This window comes from Gracilinanus agilis, chromosome 1 (genome assembly GCF_016433145.1).
Source record: "Gracilinanus agilis isolate LMUSP501 chromosome 1, AgileGrace, whole genome shotgun sequence".
Lineage (NCBI taxonomy): Eukaryota > Metazoa > Chordata > Mammalia > Didelphimorphia > Didelphidae > Gracilinanus > Gracilinanus agilis.
This window is the reverse complement of record NC_058130.1, coordinates 175,500,603-175,522,825: the sequence shown is the minus strand read 5'-3', so window position 1 is coordinate 175,522,825 and position 22,223 is coordinate 175,500,603. Positions and strand designations below refer to the sequence as shown.

Genomic DNA, 22,223 nt, shown 5'->3' with positions numbered 1-22,223 from the left:
TTCTCTCTCTCTCTCTCTTTCTTTCTTTCTTTCTTTCTTTCTTTCTTTCTTTCTTTCTTTCTTTCTTTCTTTCTTTCTCTCTCTCTCTTTCTTTCTTTCAGAAAATATTTTATTATATCATGAAAAAGGCAACACCAATCAATTAGGTTCATACTTGCTTTAAAAAATTGAAAATTTCTTTAGTAGACAGTATGTCAGCATCCTATTCCACATGGGAATGAGAAGACTATAGCTTTCCTAAATATTGCACAGTCTGAAAGAAAGACCAACAAAAATAAAGGGAGATGGTGGGAATAAGGCAGGGGAAATTGCATGATCTTGGAAAACATCTCACATTATGAATAATCTACCAAGAAACATTTAAAAATGAAAACCTTTTGTTTCTACAGTAGCTTTTAAGTTCACAGTTCTTGGAATGACCACATTCCATTGAAGACATCTCAGTAACAGGAAGCTTCATTTTAGCCATCTTTTGTGCAAATATTAATTTAAAAAACATATATATCAAATAATGCAGTCATTTGTCTTTTGATATCACCCAGGGAACCATAATAAATATTTTCTGAGAATTCTGCTGCTTGAAAAAAGCGTTAAGCCATCAGTTTTGCCCAAAGCTCCATTCTCGGCTGCCCTTTTGAGGGCAACATCCACTAGGAGCTGAAATCCACTAGAGACCTGGTTGAGGTCTGGTGGGCTTCAGAGAGGAGTGTTGAAAAGCCCACTCTGGGTATTTGCACTTGGTCCAGATTTGCCCGTGTCCTCCGAGTAGAGGAGAGAGGTATCTGAAAAACTTGGCTGGTATCTGCTGCATATCTGTGTTCTGTCTGACACCGACGGATGGGCACAGATGGAAAGGGGCATCTTTCAGAGCAGTCACCATGGTATGGCGAATCACGGAGGGCTGGGCCAAAATCCATCCTGGGGATGGGGGCTTAGGAGACAGTGGTCTTCCTAAGGTCTGCTTTAGTGCAGGCATAAAAGGAGCTCTCGTCTAAAGCTGGAAGGATGTTTTTGATGCCCATGGCCGGCTCCACAGAGCTAGCTTCAGAAATCTTGGTCCCTTGCTGGGAAATAGTGTAATGATTTGGATCCTTCTCATCTTTTCTCAGCATGTCAGGGAGGAGTCTACGGCATGCATTGATGGACCATTTGCAGACCTGTACTGTGGAGAGGTGTGTTTGCTGGGATAGTAAAGCTTTTTCTTGCTCTGAAGGATAAAGCGTTGAACCAATGCTCATAGAGCCAGTCCTGGAGAATCTGTACAGATTCTTTGGGTAGATTACCCCGTCTTCTCCGCTTGCCTGAGCCCCATGAAGAGAAAAGGTCCAGGCCAGTGATGAGCAAACTTTTTAAAGAGGGGCCAAAGGAAAAGAAATGCTCATCTGTCAGTCTGTTTCTAAGGCAACTCTTGAAGTTTCATTGTATTGTACCTACTTATTGTATTCATCAGATTAGGAATAATGTTGGGTGACTGGATAGAACATTTCAGGGGGCCACATCTGGCCCACGGGCTGTAGTTTGCCCATTACTGGTCCAGGGGAATATCCACTGGGCTATTTTCTTCAGAAGTTAAAAGGCCTCAACCTACTAACAGCTATTCAAGGTAAAATACATAAGTATTTCACTTCCTTGGGGCAGCTAGGGGCACAGTAGATAGAGCACCAGGTCTAGAGTCAGAAGGACCTGAGTTTAAATCTGCTCTCAGACACTTGCTAGCCAAGTGACTCTGGGCAAGTCCCTTAACCCCAACTGCCTAGCCCTTACCAGTTTTCTGCTTCAGTAGTGATACTTGGTGTCAATTCTAAGACAAAAGATAATGATTTTTTTAAAAGGGCATTGGTAACTGGCCTGGTTGGATTAGATGGTCTGCATCAAAAGTCCTTTATTGGGGGCAGCTAGGCGGCACAGTGGATAGAGAGTCAGGTGTGGAGTCAAAACAATCTGGGTTAAAATCTGGCCTGAGACACTTCCTAGCTGTGTGACCCTGGGCAAGTCACCTAACTCTGGTTGCTTAGCTCTTGCCACTCTTTTGTCTTAAACTGATACTAAGACAGAATGAAATTCAAGTCCTTGTAGGTTCTGGAATGGAGAAGCACTTCTCAAAGATTGGCATCATGAAGGATATTTCTCTTTTAAGGAGCAGCCAAAAGAACTCCTTTGTATTAAAACTGGTTCAATCTAACTGACATATCCCAGCACCCTAAGGATTAATTTTAGTAAGAAGTTGAGCAGATTGGGGTAAGGAAAAAGAGGAGTCCAGGACAAGGAATATTCAAGGTTGCAAAAGAAATGAGAGAATAGAAAAGGTGGGAGAGATAATAAGAAATGAAAGATGAGACAGATCATTAGTCTTTTGAGGACGGATTTAAAAGTTATCTCTTGGGAGTGGCTTCAGATGCTTTCCTACCCTAATGTGGGCTTGCTGGCACCCAAGATGGAGTCAGAATTCAAGGGGAAGGAGGTTACTGGTGTTTCCTCTTAGAGAAACAGAAAAATAGTTTCTGAGCAAACATAGGAGTGATGGGAAGGAAGAGGACACTGAAGGAAGCAGCTGGAGAGTCACTCTTCCTCCTATTAATCTATATCCCCTTTTCAGTTGCAAAGAAAGGAAAAAAGGTACCTTCCTTTCAGCTGTGCATGGTCTTCAAGATAAATTTTGTGTCATTTTTTTTGCAGCTTACAATAGTGGATATAAAGTCAGCTTCAGAACTAGGAAGACCTCGGTTCTTATTCTGCCTCTGATACATACATATTAATTAGGTGACCCTGGGCAAGTCACTTAACTTTTGCTCAAAGCAACTTTCTTTCTTTCTTTTTTTTTTTTTAAACCTTTACCTTCTTGCATTAGACTCAACACTATGTATTGGTTCCAAGACACAAGAGTGGTAAGGGCTATGCAATGGGGGTTAAGTGACTTGCCCAGGGTCACACAGCTAGGAAGTGCCTGGGTGCAGATTTGAACCCAGCACCTCCTATCTCTAGGCCTGGCTCTTAATCCACTGAGCTACCCAGCTGCTCCCACCCCAAGTAACTTTCCAAGATTTGCCATTGCTGAGCAGGTGTAGATCTGTGTTAATACAAGGAGTTTCCTGTCATAATAAATTAACAGATTCACTTAAAAAGATTAATTTATTTCTCTAGCAAGCCCTGAGTCTAGATCCATTTAATTTTACTGTGGCTCAGAGGTCCTTTAGGTATCACTTGCAACCTGAGACTAAGATTGGAAGCAAAAAACTCAATCCAGAGTAATTAATAGTTACAGTTGGCATTTATATAGAGATTCAAGGTCTGACAACACTCTATCACATGCATCACAATGGCTTTTACAAACTTTCCTGTGAAGGAGATATTACTGTTATTATTGGCCCCATTTTACAGATAATAATTGAGGCTGAGACCTAGATCAACCTGCCTCAAAGACTCTACACACTCTGCAATGCTAAATTGGCTTATCTTACAGATGAAAAGAGGACAACTGACCACCATTCTGACCAATCTATATTTTTTTTCTCTAGATAAATCTCCCCGTAATGGCCTTTTGGGGTCTCATTAAGGGTCTTACATAATGAGGTGACCCTTTTTCTTTCCAAGGTCAACCTTTCTACATGCACAAGTGATCCAATTCCATCTTGCCTCCTCTAATAAATTGTCCCCCTCTATCATCCCTATTCTCTAATTTATCTTCAATTCCTCCCTTGATCTAGTGGTTGCTTACAAGCATGCCCATATCTCACCCCTCCTCCAAAACCCCTCCTGAACTGATCCAGCCAATCCTGCTAGTTATCAACCCATATCTCTTCCATTAGGTAGCTAAACACCTTGAAAAGGCCCTCTACAATAAGTATCTTCACTTTCATTCCTCTCGCTCTTTTTTAAAACTCTCTTCAATCTGACTTCAACCTCATCATTCAACCAAAACTCCTTTTTTCAAATAAAATTCTCTTAATTGCCAAATCTAATGGCCTTTCCTCAGTTCTCATGTTTGACTTCCCTGCAGTCTTTGTCTACAGATTACCCTCTTTTCCTTGGTATTCTCTTCTCTTTAGGTTTTTGAGATATTACTGTCTCCTGATTCTTTTCTCCCTATCTAACCCCTCCATCTCAGTCTCCTTTGTTAGATCTTCACTCAGGTCATGGCCACTAATGGTGAGTATTCCACAGAGTTCTGTCCCAGGTCCTCTTCTCTCCTTTAATATTATTTAACTTGGGGGCAGCTGGGTAGCTCAGTAGATTGAGAACTAGGCCTAAAGATGGGGCAATCCTAGGTTCAAAACTGGCCTCAAACACTTTCCTAGCTGTGTGACCCTGATCAAGTCACTTAACCCCCACTGCCTAGCCCTTATCATTCTTTTGCCTTAGAACCAATTGGTTCTAAGGCAGAAGGTAAGGGTTTAAAAAAATGCTATTTAATTTGACTATCTCATCGGTTCCTCCAGATCCAGTTGTCAAATCCATGCTGATGACTCTCAGTTCTTCTTATCCAGCCCTAACCCCTCTGCCTCTTGTCTTGCAACTGATTACTAGACATCTTGAACAAGGATGCCTTATAGACATCTTTTAAACTCAATGTGTTCATAATTGAATTCATTATCTTTCCACCAAAACTGTCCCCTTGCCCTAACTTCTTCTATTACTGTCAAAGGTACTTACATCTGGGTCCTCATCACCTAATGCTTGAACTACCTTAATAGCCTGCTGGCTGGTCTTCCCATTACAAGTCTCTTAAATATAAAAGCCTCTCTTTGGCTTTTTAAGCCCTTTTGGTATTTGGCTTATATCTAGAGTCTCTCCAAATGACATTAATATAGTCACTTCTAGAAAAAGTACTTGATGTACAAAGTAGACAAATGTAAGAAGGGCATTTTTTTCTTCTACTATAGAATAAGGAACAGAGTGCTGGGCTTTGGAGTCAGGAAGACCTGAGTTCAAATATAGCCTTAGTCACTAGTAGCAGTTGTATGACCCTGGAATGGTCACTTCAACTCTGTTTCAGTTTTCTCGAGTATGAAATGAGTATAAAAATAGCACCTACCTCTGAGCAAGGTTGCTGTGAGGGCCAAATAGTGGGGAGAATAACTGTAAAGCACTTAGCATAATGTCTGGGACAGAGTAAGTGTTAGCTACTATTTTTAATATTATTAAAATGTCATAAGTGCATATTGATGGATGTTTAGAACACAAAGCAGTAGGGGACAGGTTGGTGGCTCAGTGAATTGAGTGCCAGGATTAAATCTGGGACACCCTGGGTTCAAATCTGGCCTCAGACACTTCCCAAGCTGTTTGATCCTGGTTTAAGTAGTCATTTAACCTCCATTGCTTAGCTCTTCCTGTTCTTCTGCCTTAGAACCAATACTTAGTATAGCTTCTCTAAGATGGAAGGAAAGGGTTTAAAGAAAAGAAAAGAATATCTGTTTGGGGGCAGCTTGGTGGCAGTAGATGGAGCACCAGGCCTTGAGTTGGGAAGACTTGGGTTCAAATACGGCCTTAGTTACTTTCTAGTTGTGTGACTCTGGGCAAGTTATTTAACCTTAATTACAGTCCTTACCACTCTTCTACCTTGGAGCAAATATTCAGTATTGATTCAAAGATAGAGGGTAAGGGTTAAAAAAAAAAAAGATGAAAGCAATAACCTTTAATTACTATTATGCCCTCCTAGGAGGTCAAAACTTAAAATATTTAAACATGACGTTTTCTGTAACTGTCAAGTAGATAATTAACTTTCTAGGCTCTGCACTATCTGAGCAACTTACTTGCAAGTCTTATCTTTTGGCAAGTCACAGCTTGTGCTCACTTTCTTGCCTGTGTTGACCTTTTTCCAAGTTAATCTTCTGAAGTTGTTTCAGTAACGGTCAACTCCTTCTGACCAAGCAGCATCTGGACCAAGAACTCCTGCTTTCTCAAACTTACAAGGTTGACACCAATGCTAATCATTGCTATCTCAGATCTCTGTGCTCTGGGAAAGAAACACAAAGCAGAAAAGGCAGCCAGACAATTAAGTGAAGGCAACCTTCAGGTGTATCCAGTCAGGCACATCTACTTCTTGTCATGTGCTTATTGCTGCTTTGTCAACGGGGGAAAAAGGGACAGAGAGGAAGACACCACCCACACCAAATCCATGAGAGAGTCAAGCCATATTTTCAAGAAAGGAGGAAGAAAAGGGCTCAAAAGAATGGAGTCATTCCTTTTAAAGTTAGCCCTTCCTGAGTGGGTCTGCCCTTCTCAGCCCAGGGGATGATCCTTATAGGGGGCCAGCCTCTATATGGTTTTGGGGGTCCTGAGTGGCATATGGTGGCATAGGATTGTTAAGGCAGGAGAAAGAAAATGAGAACAACCAGACTAGTGGTTAGCCCACGCTGTTCTAATGCTATGGGATTTGGATTTTATTTTATACTGGTTTCAAACAAAGAACACAAAGAGTCACAGCTGTGAAGGGGTTACAAATCATACACAATCCATTAAAGTCTAAAAGTAGAGAGATGGGTACAAGGGCAAGGGCCAAATTCCAACAACCAATTAGTAGGGGTTAATTCTGGGAGCAGAAATAAATTTCATGGAGATGTTTACTAATTGCGTTCTGCCTTGATTTACAGATCTGCACCTGGTCAGATAGTCTGGACTAAATTGTCTGGCTCCAGTCTTTAAGTAATATATTTTTTAGGGTTCAGGCTTCTTAATTATCAAGGAGAGAAATTGTCAAAGAGAGAAATTGTTAACTCAGTAGCTTCTTGTCTGGTTATGGACTCAAAGCTTTCCAATAAGTCTATAATGTTTTTCCAATAAGAAAAGGTATGGATCATAAGAGGTGTCAAAAGAGGGGTTTCAGATTTTTATCTGTTCTCTTATTGGCTTCCCACAGATCCTCTTAGATAAAGCTCCTTCCATTGGACCATCCTAAGGTCCAAAGGACGAGGAAGGAGTTGTGGTATCATCCCCAAATAAAAATCCTTCAGAGGTGAGCCGGAGAAGCCGTCATTGGAAGTGGCCTGGAAGCTAAGCCTAGCTCCATAAATGTGCTATGGGGCAGATATGTTCTAGCAAGAGAAGATGAAGGAAAGGGATTTCCTTATTACCTTCCATTACTCAGGGATGACAAACCTATGACACGTGTGTCAGCACTGACACGCGTAGCCATTTTCGATGACGCATGGCCACATGCGGCCGCATACAAAGAAGTCTGGGGCCGCCTGCTGAGGATGAAACATTTGCTGTAGTGTAGTATAGACACTCTGTGCACTCTAGATGACAATTCTACCTATATTAATCTACCTATTTTGGTTTATTAAATAGTTATATATTATAGTTATACATTTTTGTTATTAAACTATAAATATCACAAAATTATTGTTTTTTACTCAAAGTGACACACCACCCAAGTTATGCTCTGTTTCTTGGTGAATTTTGACACACCAAGCTCAAAAGGTTGCCCATCACTGAGTTACACAGAGAATGAAGTTAAGGGCCAAGGATATTTAAATGACATACTCAACATAATGGAAGTAGTATCAGAGATAAGATTTGATTCTGTCTTTAAACTGCCTCCTACATAATCGCCTTCATGTTGTGTTGTTTCAGTCATATCTGACTCTTCGTAACCCCGTTTTAGGGTTTTCTTGGTACAAAATGCTAGAGTAGTTTGCCATTTCATTATCCAGTTCATTTTATTTCATTTTTTAAACCCTTACCTTCCACCTTAGAATCAATACTGGGTATTGGGGTTCTAAGGCAGAAGAGTGGTAAGGGCTAGGCAAATAGGGGTTAAGTGACTTGCCTAGGGTCACAAAGCTAGGAAGTGTTTGAGGTCAGATTTCAACCCAGGACCTCTCATCTCTGGGTCTGATTCTTAATCCACTGAGCCACCCAGCTGCCCCTTCCAGTTCATTTTAGAGATGAGGAACTGAGGCAAACAAAGTTAAGTTACTTATCCAGGATCACACATCTACAATTCCCATAGATTCAATTCTCATCTCTATGCTAATGATTCTTAGTTCTATTTATCCAGTCCTAACCTCTCTGCTGACCTCCTTCCTTTTATCTCCAATCAACTATACTAGACATCTTGAACTGGTTATCTTATAGACATCTTAAAGATAAATTAGAGAATGGGGATGAAAGAGGGGGGGCAATCAGCTATGGGAACAGAGTCTGAAGTTGGATTTGAACTCATGAAGATGAATCTTCCTGATTTCAAGCCCAGTGTTCTATCCACTTTGTCACCTACCTGCCCTATGTTGTTTTTATAGAGATGATGCTTGAACCCATGGGGGCTGGTGAAATCATTTAAGAGACGGTATAGAGGGGCAGCTGGGTAGCTCAGTGGATTGAGAGTCAGGCCTAAAGACAGGAGGTCCTAGGTTCAAATCTGGCCTCAGACACTTCCTAGTTGTGTGACCCTGGGCAAGTCACTTGACCCCCATTGCCTACCCTTACCACTCTTCCACATAGGAGCCAATACACAGAAGTTAAGGGTTAAAAAAAAGAGAGAAGGTATAGAGATAGAAAGAGGGGCCTAAGGCAGAACCTTTGGGGAACCCCGTGGTTAGGAGATGCAAAGGAGTCTGAGTGGTGATCAGACAGGAGAGAGCAACATCATAAAACTGAAAGAGAAGAGAGTGTCTAGGAGGAGTATCAAAGAGAATTCAAGAAAGATAAGGACTGAGAATAGGCTATAGGTTTTCACAGTTGTTAAGTTTGGAGAGAAAAGCTTCAGCAGAGTGGAGGGGCCATAAGGAAGATTATAAAGAGTTGAGAAGTAGGAGCTGAGGAAGTGGAAGCATTGAGTATAGACACTTTTTTCTAAGGCTTTGACAATGTAAGTAAAGAAAACCACCAGACTCAAGCTTGAAGAGATGTAATACTTAGAACCAAAAGAAACCTCGGAGGTCATTTAGTTTAATCCCCTCATTTTAAGAATGAGAAAACCAGGACTCAGAAAGCTTATACGACTTGCCCAAAGTCACATAAGAAATAAGAGTGTGCTCAAGCAGACCAGCTCCAAATTACAGCAATAATGGCTCTGTCTGTTCTGGAAAGAGGAGATAGGGTTATAGGTGTTCCCAGGTCTGAAAGGATTAGACACATCAGTGGTTTTTAAAATAACAGAGTCAGTCACACGCATAGGAACCACAGGGATGTAAATCTAACCTTCTGGATACAAACCCAGAATTGTGCTGTGATGATATCAGAGTTAAGTGGAGACAGTTTTAGGGATGATTGAGCACCCAGCATGTTAACAGGTATCTAGGAAAGGCAAGGGAATAAGCACTGATAGGCCCTCTATGTGTCAGCTGCCTCTGAAGAATTTGAAGATGAGAAAGAAGGTAGGATCTAAAAGGACAGCATAAGAAATGGGGTTAGCTTTGATAAAGAGAAGAGTCACCTCTTCATCAGAGGCTAGAGAAAAGGAGAGAATGCAGGAAAGAAAGGGAGGCAGAGTAGAAGCAATCAGAAAGAGGGAGTTCAGTGTTAATACTTTTCTCAGTCAAGTATAATTTAAGTTCCTCTGTTGAGAGGGAAGGAGAGAACTCATAGAGAAAGAAAAAAGAAAAAGGGAAAGAGGAGAAAAAAAAGAAGTGGGGGAAGGGAGAAAGAAGGAAATAGGAAGGAGGACCAGAACAGGGGCCATAACCTAGGGAGAATCAGTCAAATTTAAGAAGTTATTTATGTACTAGGAATACTGGAGGTCAAGATGAGAATAAGATGGATTTCAAAGAACTGAGCAGAGGGAGAAACAGAGGGATAAGAATATATGATCAAGGGGGCAGCTGGGTAGCTCAGTGGAGTGAGAGTCAGGCCTAGAGACAGGAGGTGCTAGGTTCAAACCCGGCCTCAGCCACTTCCCAGCTGTGTGACCCTGGGCAAGTCACTTGACCCCCATTGCCCACCCTTACCAATCTTCCACCTATGAGACAATACACCGAAGTACAAGGGTTTAAAAAAAAAAGAATATATGATCAAAAATGATGAACACTTTTATTGATGAGTACAGGACTTCATCCCTTCCTGACAGAACTACTTTGCTACAACTGCTACAAGTCCCTCCCCATTCCAGTTCATCCTCTACTTTGTGTCAAAGTGGTTTTCCTAAGCACAGATCTGACTCTGTCATACCTTTCTCCACTCAATGAATTACAGTGGCTCCCTATTACTTCAAGAATAAATTATAAAATCTATTTGGCATTCAAAGTCTTTCATAACTTATCCTACCCTCTTTCCAGTTTTCTTACAAGTTAAACCTCCCTCCACTGTAGTATTCTTTGTTGCCACATCTGTTTCCAAACTCTGAGTATTCTCTCTGGCTGTTCCTCAAGCCTAGAATACTACTCTCCCTCCTCATCTCAACCTCTTAGTTTCTTAGGCTTCATTAAGTTCCAGATAAAATCCTCCCTTCTACAAAAAAATCTTTCCTGATCCCCCTTAATGCTAGTACTTTTCCTTCACTGATTATCTTCATTTTATCTTGTATGTATAGCTTGTTTGTACATAGCCATTTACCTGTTGTTCTCTTAGACTGTGAGCTCCTTGAAAGTTTCTTTGTATCCTGAGTGCTGAGCACAGTGCCTGGCACACAGCAGGCACTTAATAAATGTTTATGGACTTACTGATTTTAGAAGTGCTACGTGCCCAAGAAAACCAGTTCCACAGCAATATTAATCCTGACTATTCTGAAAAGAGGAAAGAGAACTATGTGACGGGTGTCAGCCCTGAAAGGATTAAGACACATAAGTGGTTTTAAAAATAACATCCAACTCTTCATGACCTCATTTGGGGTTTCCTTAGCAAAGATCCAGGAGTAGTTTGCCATTTCCTTCTCCAGTTCATTTTTTTTTTAAATTTTTTTAAACCCTTTAACTTCTGTGTATTATCTCCTTGGTGGAAGAGTGGTAAGGGTGGGCAATGGGGGTCAAGTGACTTGCCCAGGGTCACACAGCTGGGAAGTGTCTGAGGCCAGATTTGAACCTAGGACTTCCCATCTCTAGGCCTGACTCTCAATCCACTGAGCTACCCAGCTGCCCCTCCAGTTCATTTTTTACAGATGAGGAAACTGAGACAAACAGAGTTAAGTGATTTGCCCATGGTCACCACCCAGTTAGTAAGGATCTTTATTTGTAGTAAATAACTCGTGTCCTAAGAGGAAATAAGGAAGAAGATTATTCCTTCCTCAGATAGATACAGTGTGTGATTCTTCCAACATTGGGTCCTCTCTAGCCTCTGTTGCTCTTACCTGTCACTTCAGTTTGGACAATATTTTGTCCCAGGGATACCACTTTGTCCTGACTGGTGATTTGATGATTTTTTTTTTCCAGAGGGTTATCAGGGAAACAAGTAAGAGGTCAGGTTTCCTAATATGGTGTACACAAGAGCAAGGGACCAAGGTCAGTTGTGATAAAGGAAGTGCTTATTTTCTTCACTCACATGAAAGCAGCAGACTGGGACAGGAGAAAGTATTGAGTGGCATTCTGAAACCCTGGGTCCTCATTCTGTCATTGTTGGGTAACCATAGCAATGAGAAGGGAGTAAAGGAATGAGCATTTAATTGAATGAGTGCCTACTATGTGGCAGGCACAGTGCTAAGCAATTTACAAATATTATTCTCATTTGATCCTCATACTAACCCTTTGAGGTAGGCACTGCTATTATGTAGTTGAGGAAACTGAGGCAAAAGGTTAAGTAACTTGCCCAAGATCACACAGCTAGGAAGTATCCAAGGTTGTATTTGAACTCAGTTTTCCTTACTTCAAGTCTTGTAGCCCTGAGTAGTGAGAGTGGACCCCAGTAAAATCAAAGCCATGGTCTGGCCAGAATCACTCCTCACATGAGACCCTCCCAAACCCCACCTTTCTAACCCTCCTCCCCCTCTGCTGTACTTGGTAATAATTAGCTGTTCAAACACACTGAAGCAAAGATTTCCCTGAGAATCTGGGCTAGATGGTTATAAATTTACCTGTGATTTATTATCCTATAGAAAACTCCAAGTGTCGGTGAGGTAAACTAAGTCATTGTACTAAGATTGTAAATCATTACTAACCATTGTCCATGTAAAAAGCTTATCTAATGTATTAGCTTACATCACTTTCTCTATAAAATACTAGCTGTGATCAATAAACCTCCCCTCTGATTGCTACCAGCTTCCATGGCCCTCCTGTTGCATGCCATCCTTCTTACCACGTCTCATTCTCCTTACTCCTTCAGGACCCCTGAATGTTTGCCAGGATCCCTTAGGATCCCCTGACAGTCTCAGTTTCCAGAGAAGTAAAGTCAGACAGACTATGTTATTGAAAGTCCTCATTTGGTTCCAATACTTTGGAACTTCCTCCTTTCCTTTCCCTGTGCCTCTTACAGTGGTTAAGAGGGTGAACCTTGAAGTCTTGGATTAAAAATCTGCATTTATGACACATATTAGTCACATAACCTCTTTTTTTAAAATTATTTTTTATTTAAACCCTTACCTTCCATCTTGGAGTCAATACTGTGTATTGGCTCCAATGTAGAAAAGTGGTAAGGGTAGGTAATGGGGGTCAAGTGACTTGCCCAAGGTCACACAGCTAGGAAGTGTCTGAGGTCATATTTGAACCTAGGACCTCAGTCTCTAGGCCTGGTTCTCAATCCACTGAGCTACCCAGCTGCCTCTCACATAACCTCTTAATGCTCTCATGTCTAGGCAACAAAAATTTGTGGAAAAGGTGCATAGCTAGAGGAAGTTATATTACCCCACTTAGAGGAAATCCCCCAAGGGTCCTCTAATGCAGAAGCCTCCTCACAAATTACTTCCCACAGAAAGAAATCCCACTTTGCTCTTCTATTCTGTCCAGTAGTCCAAGTTTAAGCTGAATTTACAATTTATAAGGGCACCGGGAAAGGGGAGAGGAATGAATCACTGCTGGTGGAATATCAGGTCTCACATGGATGAGGTGCAACAGGTTTCTGAGTTGGGACCTCCCCCAGACATGTCTCATAAAACCAGACAGTAACTGCTAGTTCTTCAAAGACAGCAGCACAATTTGTTAAATGCCTGCTGTTTTAAAGCTGGTTTCAGCTTTTCTAGAGTTATTACACTTTACTCCCCGCCTCCCCCCCACCTTTGGTATGGACAGCAACCAGCACTGATGAGATAGATGATGATGTGGACAGGAGTCCTGGGGTCCATAGGTTTGGACCAGATGGACCAGGACAAAGCAGGATCATCAGGGTCCCAAAGAGGAGTGTGCTTTTGTTGTGGCTCTCTAGAAATCCTAGAGCCAGGATCACCGTCAAACGTATTGGTAATATCCACTACGAGATCCCTCCAGGGGAGGAAATCAAACACTCTCACCCGCAGTAAGGATTAAGATACACGAACAACACAGCCCTCCTAGATTTCCTCTCCGCTGCAAGGGAGTAATTGAGTTGCCACTGCTTTGGATGTCAATAGAGCTGGCAGGCCCAGCACCGCCCCACCCCTTCGCACACTCTCCTGCTTCTGCTCTTCCCGCCCTCTCGGGATCGCCCGTTTCCCCCTCTAACCCGTCTTTAGCTAGCCTTATCCGAAGAGCTCAGGGCGGGGGCGGAGCCCCTAGACTGCCCTAAGTGTGGGCCACTTAGTCACAGGCTCTCTGGACGCCGATGATGTCTAGCTTTAGGCTCTTTGAGTCACGCTTGGGCTGCCCAGCGCTCTCTGTCTAGGAGTGAGGGGCGGAAAGGGCGGATCTCAGGGCCAGGGTCTGCCCTGGCTTTGTTGGGGTGCAACAAAGCAAGGACCCCCTTGCTGGTGTCTGAAGGGATCTCAGAGGGAAGGTGCAATTGGTCATTAGGGTGAGGGTGGGGGTGGGGGTGGGGAACATAAGGACGGTTCTTAGCAGGGTCACCGGCACACGAGCGCTAGGCGGGAGCCGCGATCATCCAGCTGGAACAAACTCTCCGCCTCCTCGTCCCATCCTGCCCTCGACCTCCCCCAATCCCCAGCAATCTTTGCCCCTCCCCCTCATCCGGTCTCCAAGCCCCTCCCGTCCAGTCCTGGGTCCCTCCCTTGGGGCTACGCGGGCGGGAGAAATGGGGGGCCAAATTGGGGTGTTACTATTAGAAGCTCTACTTGGAGCCCCACCCTGGGTAGAAGCAAAGGACAGAGCAAAGAATCACTCGATAGATATGGTTATTAGGAAAATAACGAGGCTCCGCCCCCTGTTAGACCCCGCCCACGCATCCACCCGGGCCACACCCACCCAGTCTTTCCCTCCTCTGGCCCTCCCGCCCCGCCCCCTGACCACCACTGGCTGAGTCTGTGCTGAGCTGTTTGCGCCCCCGGGAACCAGAGCCCCAGGTAAAGGGGGTTTGGGGGGTGGGTGGGGCGGGAAACGCGCCCGAGGAGGGCCGTCTCTCTTCCTTGGACTGAGCTTTTAGGACTGTCAGAAGTATTCCCCAGGACTACGGATTGGGAAGCAGACAGGTTGTGCCTCCAGAGGGTTTCGACTCAAGAAGAGGGGACCCTTCTCCCGGAATCCTCTTCAGCTCCTGCTTGGGGCGGAGCCCCCGCGGTCCTCTCTGGCGGGCTGGGAGTCTCAAGGGTAGGCCCCTGGAGGGTGTTGGTTTGGGAATAATTGAGGACTTGAGGGAGCTGGGGGCTGAAGAAGAGGGAGGGAACCTCTGGAATGGGAAGGTTGCCTGGAGTCAATGGAATTCATTTGGATTTGTAATGGGGATTCAAGTTTCTTCTTTTCTACCACTCGTCCCCCTACTCCCTTCTTCCATAAGCCAGTCTTCCCTATTTATTTTTTGGGGCATTTTTTGGTGGGGAGCTTGAGAGCATGAGAGGAGAGGCATTCGAATTGTACCTGCCTATACCCACCCCTTGCAGGGGGGCCAAGAAAGAGAGAGAGGAGGAGGAGGGGGAATGTTTTGCTCAAATGGGCTTCTTATTTGGGGTAAACCCAACAGAGATGGTTTGGGAGTTTTGAGCTTAGGCCAAAATGGTGTTTTGCTGGTCGAAGGGGTGGAAGGAAATTAAGCTAGAAAATAGCTTACCTTTTCCCCTCCTCCGTCTTTGGGGCAAGGTTTCGGAAAACCTAGTCATTACAAGCAGAAAATAGCACCAGTTCAAGGCGGATATTCTGCAGAACTACCTGCCTTTCGGAGTTGGGAAGCACTGAGGCTTCTTTCCCCGGCAGACTGGAATTTCCGTGGCTGCTGCTTCTTGAGAACTGGCTAGCGTTCACTTCCGCGATCCCCTCCCCCTCTCTTGCCCTGCTTGGAGTGACCCTCTTGCGGGTGTCAGAGAGGATTTTGAGATTTCCGAAAGGGGCTGCGGTGGGGTTAGTTACTGGGCTTTGGTAGCTGCTTTCTGAGGAACCAGCCTTCGTTGGATGGGAGCCAGGTAGAAGGACCAGCCCGAAGGTCCGGTTGCTCCAGATGGGTAACAGCTGACCAACTGTTGAGCTTTCCAGATGGGGTCTCAGTATGGCAGAAATTGTCTGAGCTGTATCTATGAGAGAGAGAAAGAGAAGCAACCATCAATGAACATCTGTGGGAGAAGAAGCAGCTGGATTGGGAATGTGAGTGGGAGGGGGCAGGGCACTGGAGAAAAAGGAGTGTGGGGCCCAGTAGAGGGGTTGGAGATAAAGGGATCTGATCAAATAAATACTCTCAGCCATTTCCAGAAGCCTTTCAGTGGGTTCTTAGCTCTGGTTTGGGAAAAACTGGAACTGGCCATTTGAAACAAAATTATTTCATTAAAAACATAGAATGGTCATATTTGGTGTGGATGATAGAGGGGGCCAGTTGAAGGGGTGTGTGTGTGTGTGTGTGTGTGTGTGTGTGTGTGTGTGTATGTGTGTATGAGTGTGTGTATGTGTGTGTATAGTCAGCAAGCCTATCAGCCATCAACCAGAATTTCTGCTGGAAAAAAAAAAAAAAAAAGACCCCATGCAGAGAACTGACATCCCAAATTGCAGGCTGTTGGGGAGGGATGGACCAACTGATGACTCATTAAATTTCCTGAAGATCCTTCCCTATTCATTCATTAAATTTCTTTTGAAGTACCAGCTGTATGTGAGGAAGAGATCCCTCCCTTCTTCGAGTTTGAGAGGGTAAGAAAGAGTTGTGGGAAGATGGGGCCAGCTAAATCCCAAGGTTCGCTGTGTTTTTGCTGTCCCCAAATACCACTTTCTCCAATGCCCAGTAACCTATATTAGCATCCTATTCCTTTGTATTGACTACTACCCAATTAAGCTTCTTCTTTTCCAGCCACCACTGTGGTAACTAATCATCATCTCCTTATTGTGAATGAGTTTATGAGTTGGAGGGGAGGCTGTGAATGACATAAAGTCAATTAACAAGCATTCATAAAGGCCCATTATGTGCTAGGTACTTTGCTAGGCACCAGAGATGATACAAAGACAAAAATGAAACATCCCCTACCAACAAGGATGTTATATTTTATGGGTGGAGACATGTACATATGTAAGTAAATACAACATTTCTCTAAAAATGGAGGGCATTAGAGCTGGGGGTGTCAGGAAGGCTTCATGTAGGAGGTGGCATTTGAACTAAGTTTTGAAAGAGACTAGGGATTCATGCAGGCAGGGGTGAGTAGGGAGAGCATTTCAGGCATGGAAGTTAACTGCAAAGACATGGAGCATAGGCTTAGAATGTCCTATACTAGGAACAACAAATAGGCTGGTTTGACTAGACTGTGAAATAAGTGAAGCAGAGAACAAATAATATGTAATAAGCTTGCAAAGGTAGGTTGGGACCAGATTGTGAAGAGCTTTAAATCCCTAACAGGAGTTTGTATTTGATCTGAGGAAATAGGGAACCCCTGTAGGTTTTCTGAACAAGAGAATGACATGGTCAGAACTTTTAAGAACTTTTAAGAATTTCACTGCGGCAGTTGAGTGGAGGAAGGATCGGAGGTGGGAGAGACCCATAATATGGACTGTTACTATAGTCAAGGTGATGAATAATTGAATTAAGGTAGTGACCAACTTTATCTTTTTTTTTTTTTTTTAAACTCTTACCTTCTGTCTTAGAATCAATACTGTGTATTGGTCCCAAGGCAGACTGGTGTCTTAAGGGCTAGGCCATGGGGATTAAATGAGTTGCCTAGGGTCACACAACTGGGAAGTATTTTTGAGGTCGATTTGAACCCAGGACCTCCCCTCTCTGGACCTGGCTCTCATTTAGCTGAGCCACTTAGCTGCCCCCTCAACTTTATCTTTTAATAGGATGTTCAATTCTGCCTTCAGTTCTCCTCCGAAATAGGAAAATATGACTACATCAGGACTGAAGGGTTCTGAGCCAGGGCCCGATGACTCCTCCTCTCTAGCTGTGACCAGTAGAGCCTGGGGCTGGGGATTCAGGAATGTTGGGGAGGAAAGGAGGTGGGAGAGGAAGGAGGATGCTTGGGTTTTTTCCATTATCAACTCTTTGTCCTAGGATTCCCATTGTCTAACCAATTTGGGCCCATTTAAACATAGTTTGGGGAGCTTCCCTCCCTCTTTTCCTTTATTGCTGCATCCCATTTGCTCTTACCTCTACCTCTCTGGGAGAGGAAGGATACATGTTCCCCCCTCCTGCTCCCCAGATCTGGCTCCTGGCTAAGTAAGCTCTGGTTAGAGGTTATGGAAGTGTAATTTGACCACTCTTTTCTTTAGCCCCTTCAATATTTGTTGGCATTGGCTAGGTTTTCAGTACAAATCTATTTCCAACTTCTGAAATCTCTATCCCCTCCCCCTCCAACTCCCTTAAAAACCAGGAGTCAGGAACTATGAATTATAAATATGTATATTGGAGTAGACAATATTTTGTTAGTGTCTTCTCTTTTTCAAAGCAGTCCCCTCTTTTTTACTCTCTCCCACTGTTTCTGTGGCTTTCCAAGTGTCTTGAAGAAGGGGCTTCACATACTAAGAATTAGTCTTTCTGTTTTCATGAAAGGGCTCATTCTAGTGGAAGTCTGTGTTGGGGGGGGACAAGGTATACTAGAGGTAGGGGTATCAGGAAAGGCAGATTGAGTAGGATAGAGACAGAAGAGAGACAGACACAGAGAGGGAGAAGGGAGGGAGAAAAGGAAGGAAGGAGACAGACAGACAGACAAATCTTGTTGACTACGTAGAGTTCAATTAATCAACAAACCTTTATTCAATGCCTACTATTAGCCGAGCTCTGGTGCTGGGAAAACAGAAAAAGAAGTAAAACAGTTTTGCCTTTTGGGAGCTTATATTCTCTTGAAAGAAACAACATGTGCATTATATATAGGTATATCCTAGCTAGCTAGAAAGAAAGAAAGAGAGAGAGGGAGGGAGGGAGGAAGGAAGGAAGGAAGATAGATAAATAGATGATGAGGGGAACAGGCACTAGCAGTTTGGGGGATAGGAGACAGGAAAAAGCCTGATGAATACTGGGGTTCTTGAGTTGAGCTCTAAAGGAAACTAGGGATTCTGAGAGGTGCTGATGGGGACAGAAAATACATAGGTTTGGAGGTTGTAGGTAGAGTTCTGCCACATAAAGGAAGACTAGGTCGATTGGGCTATAGGGATTGTTGAAGGGGGGTGGGAAGTGTTGTTTATAAGGCTGGAAAGGTAGGTTGGGGCCAGGTTGTGCAGGACTTTAAAAGTCAAACAGGAGTTTATATATGATCTAGAGGTAATAGGGAGTCACTTGAGTTTATCAATCCCGGGAAGTAACAAAGTCAGAGCTGTGCTTTAAGAAACTTTGAAGGGTAGGTAGGTGGCTCAGTGGACAGAGTCAGGCCTAGAGAGGGTGGGGATTAAGTTCAGCTCTGGCCTCAGACACTACCAAGCTGTGTGATCCTGGGCGAGTCACTTAACCCCATTGCCTAATCCTTTCCACTCTTTTGCCTTGGAATCAATAACCTAATATGAATTCTAAGAAAGAAACAAACTTTGACAGCTTTATGGAGAGTGGATTAGAGTTAGGGACACCAGTTAGAAGGTTACTTCAATTGTCCACTGATTCAGGGAAAGGAACTGGAAATTGCCCATTAACTGCTGTTGTAAACAGATTCCTAAAGGAGATCACTTCGACCAGCTGGCTGACTCAGTGGATAGAGCTCTGGTCTGAAGTCAGGAAGAACTGAGTTCAAATCTATCCTTGAGACACTTACTAGCTATGTGACCCTAGGCAAATCACTTTAACTATTTGCCTCAGTTTCCTTAACTGTAAAATGGGGATAATAGCAAATAGCACAACAGCTATGGTGCAGAGTTGTTGGGAGGATCAAATGAGATCATATTTGTAATCAAGGGCTTAGCACAGTGCCTGGCACATGGTAGACACTTAGTAAATGCATTTTCCCGTTTCTTCTCTTCCCCTATACCTCTAATCATCTCTCCTAGAGGTCTGGTCCACTCTAGGGATTTAGAGAAGGATAACTGATAAACTGAGGGACTTCAAAGGCGGGAGAGGAGGGTTCTTTCTATTTGGAGTCATAGCATAGGAGAAATAAGGTGGTCGCTTGTTTCCTGGTCTTGCCTTTCTCTACCCTCTATCTTAACTCCAAACCAACTAACTTACTCTTAAGTCACTTGAATTTGGCTATAAAGGAAGGAAACATTTTAGGAGTCTTCAGCTTTCTTCGGACTGTTCTGTAACACTCTTAACTCCCCTCCTCAATCCTTCCTTTGCCGTTCCTGCCCCAACTCTTTGTAAGAGCCGGATCTTTTCTGTTTTAGAACTGTGTAGCCATCTGCCTAGTCAACTTCTTGGTGCCCCAGACAACTCTCTTAAGATTAAAAATGGCAGAATGGTTGCCCATGAAGTGATATCATGGATTGGGACCCCTAAAAATGCCTAGTCTACATTCAAGTATACATGTGCAACAGGCTTGTCCCATGTCATCTTCCTGCCTTTGTATAAGCTACTTTCTTTGTTCCACCTCTAGCTGGGACCTTGGAGGAGGCAGGGCTGAGGTTTGGGAAAGGAGGAAAGTCTGTTTTAGCTCCTTCTCTGACCTTTCCCAGGCTATAACCAGGTTGGGGAATTTGCTTTCAGGCTTGGTACTCAGCAGGTCCCTGGGGCCTAAGTTTCTTGGCAGTGTTCTGGGTTCTGTCCTTCTAACTTTAGCAAAAAGAATAGCCCAGTTGTTTTGTTTTTATCTTCCCACTCTAGATGTCTATATTTTTTGTGTTTCTTTGGCCCCTAGGGTGGTTTCAGTCCAAAATATAACACCTTGGGATTAGACCCTACTAGGATTAGTTTCACAGACCAGGTCCTCCAACCCCAATTCTGTATCCTAGTGAGTGTGGGAAATTCCTATAATTCCCCAGAATGTTCAGGTATAAGAGATAGCTAGTCTTCTCCAAGTCGAAGAAGCTTTAAAATCCCAAACAGGAGTTTATATTTGATCTTTGAGGTAATATGGAATCTGGAGTTTATGGTGAAGGTAAATGACATATTTTTCATTTGTAGGGAAATCCCTTTGGGTAGTATATGGAGGGCTAGATTAGAATGGGGAGAGCCTTGAGGCAAGGGAGACCATTTAGGAGGCTACCACACTAGGGAACTCTTCAGTTCAGAGAAAGAAGAGACAGCAAGGGAGCTCTCCACGACCCTGGAACTGCCATTGTAATTGGGATCCCAAAGGAAGATCACCCAGGCTTTCTGGCCTCTGGAAGGGAATCTTTATCTTTCCAATGTGGCTGGCAGAACTAGCTTATTGAGCACACTTATTAGTGGGGGGTTAGAGGGAAAGTCTTCATGGAGAACATCTTGAACTCTTTAGCCTAGACCATTGATTCCTAAAGTGGGTGCCACCGCCCCCTGGTGGTGGGTGCTGCAGCGATCCAGTGGGGCAGTGATGGCCACAGGTGCATTTTATCTTTCCTATTAATTGCTATTAAAATTTAAAAAAAATTAATTTCCAGGGGTGCTAAGTAATATTTTTTCTGGAAAGGGGGTGGTAGGCCAAAAAAGTTTGAGAACCACTGGTCTAGACCAAATTGGCCCCAATCCAAAATGGCAGAAAAAGTCCTAGGGGACAGCTGAGGGCTAGATTAGTGTGTGTTCCCCCTTGCAAATGTTTGATTAAGCCAGAGGATAAGATGTTGGACCTCCCCACCTTGAGGAGTCCATGAAGAAATGGTCTAATTACAACTCTAAGGCAGGAGAATGGACAAGTTCCAAGTCATATGATGGAAGCCTTAAGATCTGATCTGGGATCTAGATCTGAGCCTACTCAGGGATACTATGGAGAAATCAAAACACTGGCAGCCATAAGTTCCAGTCATAGGCTCAGGATTCTAGATAGAGAGCCAGAAGGAATTTTAGAGGTCCTTCCAGGTCTGTAATTAAGCAGCTTTGTGCCTTCCCTTGGGCAAATTACTTAACCTTTGTCTCACAGTTTCTTCTTCTTTATAATGGGATACTCCTACCTGTCCCTCCTGACTCATGGGATTGTCATGAGATTGTAATGAAGAAATATACACACACAACATATATATATATACATACATACATAAACATATATATGTGTGTGTATATATATGCATTGAGAGCTATAAGAATGGAAAGGATTATGAGACCAAATAATAAGTGGAGCTGGGAGAGTATGCAGTAAGGACAGTACAATGAAAATTTTCCCAAGTCTGAGAATAAGGCCCTGGGATTGTAGGGTACCTGGACTTGAGGGCAAGTCACTTTTTTTTCCCCAAAAATTCTGTAGATTCCTGTTGTTTTTATAGAACACATACACAGATCACCCCCCTTGTAACAAAAATAAAAAAGTTAAATTTTACAGTTAAAATGTGACTTTTTCCACCTGCACGAGTCTCCCTGTCCTCCTCCTTCCCCTTCTTCCTTTGTACTATTAACTCCTTGAGAAGCAGGACTGTTTTTTTTTTTTTTTTTTCCTTCTCTCCTAGCACAAATAGTCGGCACTTGTGGATGAACTGTTTTCTGGGGCCAAGATTGTGTATTCCTTAATCAGAGTTTGGCTTATCTTTTAGTATTGTTTTCATTTATTATTATTTTAGAACGAGTATCTCAAAAGTCTTGGTGTGTAGCAGTCTTTGAGCTTCAAAAAAAACCCAACCTTTCAAATGCACTAAATATTTTTTGGACACAAGACTTTGGAACCCCCTGTATAGGATATTCTTGGTTTTGCTGTTTTCATTTTTACAGTTATTCACACAAGTTTTCCCAAGTTTCTCTGAATTCAGTATTTTCATCATCTCTTATAGTGGCCTCTGGGTAAGTCTCCCTTGCCCTCTCCCTCCCAGGCTCATCTGATGTTCCTAGAG

At 43.3% G+C, this 22,223-nt stretch overlaps 1 protein-coding gene and 1 pseudogene across 2 annotated transcripts in view; one reads left to right on the top strand and one right to left on the bottom strand.

The window, feature by feature from the left end:
• Positions 1 to 590: 590 nt before the first annotated feature.
• On the bottom strand, positions 591 to 13,144 carry LOC123249309 (annotated as a pseudogene).
• A 1,075-nt stretch (positions 13,145 to 14,219) lies between these two features.
• Positions 14,220 to 22,223, top strand: part of CARHSP1 (calcium regulated heat stable protein 1) — a 28,083-nt gene continuing 20,079 nt past the window's right edge. The window contains exon 1 of one of the 2 annotated variants that reach the window (XM_044659035.1): positions 14,220 to 14,293. The gene's annotated coding sequence lies outside the window, so the exon portion shown is untranslated. Of the gene's footprint in view, positions 14,294 to 14,412; positions 14,538 to 22,223 lie in introns of those variants that run through there. The other variant, XM_044659034.1, reaches the window with a different exon arrangement.